Source organism: Nomascus leucogenys, chromosome 2 (genome assembly GCF_006542625.1).
Source record: "Nomascus leucogenys isolate Asia chromosome 2, Asia_NLE_v1, whole genome shotgun sequence".
NCBI classification, from domain to species: domain Eukaryota; kingdom Metazoa; phylum Chordata; class Mammalia; order Primates; family Hylobatidae; genus Nomascus; species Nomascus leucogenys.
The window spans coordinates 18,385,165-18,389,580 of record NC_044382.1 but is presented as its reverse complement, the minus strand read 5'-3'; the positions used below and the strand labels follow the sequence as shown (position 1 = coordinate 18,389,580).

The window sequence follows — 4,416 nt, the reverse complement described above, 5'->3', positions numbered from 1 at the left end:
CAAATTGATTATGAAATTGAATATATCATTGTAGTTCACATTTCTTTGCTCTCCAGCAAGACTGGTATTTTCTGAATGTGATTATCTGTCATATGTATTTCTTCTTCGACAAACTGTCCTTTACCAATCTTTCTGTTGGTGTCTTAGAGTTTTGCTAAAGGAAGAATTAGTTATGCATTAAAATTAACAAGTCTTGGTCTGTTGAATTTGTTACACACGTTTTTCCTGCTGTCTTTAAATTTTGTGTTGGGCTTTTATGACCTACACTATAGAATACGAGCAGCCAAACCTTTTCTCCGTTTTCAAGGGTATATGCTTCCAAGGTACTTGGTGTGTGTGCTCATGGGAACTGGGTTCCAGGCCTGCCTCTGCCCTAGCTTGCTCTGTGGCCATGGGCAAGTGACATCTCTCAGATCACAGCTTCCCCATCTGTCAATGGGGGCAGAGGTGGTTAGACCTCTGAGCTTCTTCCTAGCTCTGGCATCCTGTGATTTTAGTTCTTGAGCTAGAAATAGGGCATGTTGGCTCTGAGTTAAGAGCACATTTTAAGAAAACAGTCACTGCATAGTACGGCAGTCTGTTAACTAGTCTCCCCATTTTTGATTGCTCCATGCCCCAATTGTTAATGGGCATTGCTAACACCACCAGCTTCCCTACAGGGCAGTTTTGAGCATTCCATAAACCAGACTCCAGCCCCCTCTGCCGTCATTGGTCTCCCTTCTTGCTTGCCCAGTCTTATCGCCTGCTGCTCCCTGTCAAAATGAATATTTGTGGTTCCTCAGATATTTTTGCTCATACTACTGCTTTTGCTGGGAATATTACCACATCCTAAATTTTGTATGGAAAAACTTTACCTAATTTTTAAATCCCAGCTAAGCACCATCTCCTCCATTAAGCCATTAGTGAATATTGCCTGTTCCAGGGGAATTTGTCACTCTTTTGAACTACAGTATTTCCCACATGCCATGGGTATTATGGTTGTTGATATTAATGTCCTATTTACTGAACAAAATTATACACATATTTGAGGCAATATAAGCAAACAAACTGGCAGCCCATACTGTATTTTCAGAATTGGGACCTTTTTTACATAAAAATCCTGATTTTCATCTTCTCTTGAAAGGTCAGAAGATCTAGCTTACATCCTCAAAGACAGGTCAGCAAGCCACAGCCTGTGGGCCAAATCTGATCTGGCCTCTGTTTTTAGAAATAAAGTTTGATTGGAACACAGCCCCACCCATTTGTTTATATATTCACAGTGGATGCTTTCCTTTTACTGTGGCAGAGGTGAGTAGTTGAGACAGAGACTCTATGGCCTAGAAAGTCTATTTACTATCCAGCCCTTTACAAAAAAGTTTGCCAACTCCTGCTACAAGGCACCAACTGTGGAGCATGCATGTGCCCCAGGACCTCTTCCTACTCCGTATCAGACCTGGCCAGTTGCAAGTATTTATCCTGTCTTCCAAGGCCTTTGAAACATTAGAGCTTTTCCATTCTTCTTAATCCTCTTGATCATATCCTAACACAGTATAAAAGCCATTATGCCAGGTGGGGTGTGGTGGCCCACGCCTGTAATCCAAACATTTTAGGAGGCTGAGGCAGGCGGATCACCTGAGGTCAGGAGTTCGAGACCAGCCTGGCCAACATGGTGAAACCCTGTCTCTACTAAAAATGCAAAAATTAGCCAGGCATGGTGGCGCGTGTCTGTAACCCTAGCTACTTGGGTGGCTGAGGCAGGAGAATCTCTTGAACCCGGGAGGTGAAGGTTGCAGTGAGCCAAGATTACACCACTGCATTCCAGCGTGGGTGACAGAGCTAGACCCTGTCTCCAAAAAAAAAAAAAAAAAAAAAAAAAGCCATTATGCCATAAAGGCAAGGCAATCTCTAAAATAAATATTCAAAACCATTACACCGCCAATATAAATTAAATCATCAACTCTAATCATAGTCCTCAGTAACTATAGCTACTGATCAAGTAGGTTCTTAGAGTTAAAAGCTTGAAATCAGCGTGTGGGTGTGCTCGTTGTGAAATTCCACCATGGCCAAGGCCAGAAAGTGCAGAAGGTTACGGTGCAGCCCATCAACCTCATCTTCAGATAAACTTACAAAATAGATCGCGGATTCAGGTGTGGCTCTATGAGCAAGTGAATATGCGGATAGAAGGCTGTATCATTATTTTTGATGAGTATATGAACCTTGTATTAGATGATGCAGAAGAGATTCATTCTAAAACAAAGTCATGAATACAACTGAGTCAGATCATGCTAAAAGGACATAATATTACTCTGCTGCAAAGTTTCTCCAACTAGAAATGATCAATGAAGTGAGAAATTGTTGAGGTGGATACAGTTTGTTTTTAGATGTCCTTTGTCCAATATGAACATTTATTAGTATTGTTTCGATTACCCTTATGGTATTACAAGATGGCAATAAATGCTGTGGGATTGTTTGTATTTAAAAAAAAAAAAAAGCTCAAAGCCTAAAGTCAGATTGCCTGGACTCATACTCCAGCTGTGCCACCTATGTGAGCTGGATGAGTCTTTGTTTCCTTGTCTGAAAATAATGAGGATAACAGCAGTGCCTACCCTTGGATTGATGAAAGGAGTCCATTCAACTAATATTTAGTGATAGCTACTTTGTGTCAGGCACTGTGCTAGGCTCTTGGGATACATCAGTGAGCAAAAACAGCCACATTTCCACTTAGGAAGAGCTTAACTTAGGAAGATGTTGGGGGAAATGGAGCAGGTAGCAGACACCACTGGTGCCTGTCGTACAGCCACTTGGGCCACCACTGAGTTCAGCCACAGCTGCAGCGGAAAGTTTTGACTCTTCTCTGGCTGCCAAAGCCTTCTCCAATGCAGCGATGTAGCTGGAACCAGTTTGGCTCTCAGGCATGCACAACCTGGAAGGGAGGAATTAATGCCCAGAAGCAGACTCCAACAAGGTGGGCCAGGAGTTGGCGGTAGAGGATATGGCCCCTGTCCTTCAGAAGAACAACTCTGGGAGGCATTCTGTATGACCCTTGTCAGAGGTCCTGGCAGGATAAAGCTCCAGAGTAAGGAGAGACGCTAGTAACGCCCTCACATTGACTTTGCACTTTTCCTGTCTCACCTCCCCTGCTTTCTGGCAACATTACCCAAATGAACTATCTGTATCCAAACCTTTGTTTTAGTCTCTGCTTTGGAGGAAATCCAAAGTAGAACAAATTGTAAACAAACAAAAACAAGACAATACAAAAGAGTAGTAAGTGCCATGCAGAGAATGAAAACAGGTGAGAACAAAGTGAGTGATCAGAGACCCCCTGACACTGGGGCCATGGAATGCCTCCATTGAGAGCTGAGTGACAGGAGGAATCCAGCCATGCCCCGGCTAGAGGATGAATACTCTGCAGAGGGAACAGCTGGTACAGAGGCTCACAGCAGGAGTGTGCGTGGCATGTTAAAGAAGAGAAAGGGCAGCGAACCTGGAATTTAGTGGCTGAGGAAATGAGGTGAAGAGGAAGGCCAGATTGTGAGGGACTTTGCTGTAACCCAGGTATATTGATTTGGGACTTTATTCTAAATGCCATGGATGAGAAGTCAAGGGAAGATTTTAAACACAGGAGGAACAGGGATTAATCTTCAGTTTCAAAATATCACCCTGGCTGCAGCATGAGAGTGAGTTAGAGTAGACGGGGAGTAGAAACAGGATACCCGTTGAGGAAGCTACTGCAGAACTCCTGGCAATTGATGCTGGTGACATGGACTGGTGTTGGAAAAACGCAGATGAAGAGAAATAGATGATTTGGAACATGTTTTGTAAAGAATAATGGTGGACTGGGCATGGTGGATCAAGCCTGTAATCTCAGCACTTTGGGAGGTCAAGGCAGTAAGATCGTTTGAGCTCAGGAGTTCAAGACCAGCCTGGGCAACACAGCAAGATCCTGTCTCTTAAAAAAAAAAAAAAAAAGACTGGGCTCAGTGGCTTACTCCTGTAATCCTAGCACTTTGGGATCACAAGGTCAGGAGTTCAAAACCAGCCTGGCCAAGATGGTGAAACCCCGTCTCTACTAAAAATACAAAAAAAAAAAAATTAGCCGTGTGTGGTGGTATGCGCCTGTAGTCCCAGCTACTCAGGAGGCTGAGGGAGAAGAATCACTTGAACCCAGGAGGCGGAGGTTGCAGTGAGCCGAGAGCACGCCACTGCACTCCAGCCTGAGAAACAGAGTGAGACTCTGTCTCAAAAAAAAAAAAAAAAAAAAGAAAAAATGAATAATGGCAACACACTAGGCCCGACTATATGCACAGAAAGATTGAGTAACTTATCCAAGGTTGCCCAGGGCAGAGATTTGAACCAAGACCATCTGGTTCCATAGTCTGTACTCTAACCACTAGGCTCCTCTGCCTCGCCAAAACCCATGCCCTGGCTGAGGAATCC

General features: G+C 43.8%; 1 pseudogene; it reads left to right on the top strand.

The window, feature by feature from the left end:
• Positions 1-1,392: 1,392 nt before the first annotated feature.
• Positions 1,393-2,309, top strand: LOC100602637 (annotated as a pseudogene).
• Positions 2,310-4,416: the final 2,107 nt, after the last annotated feature.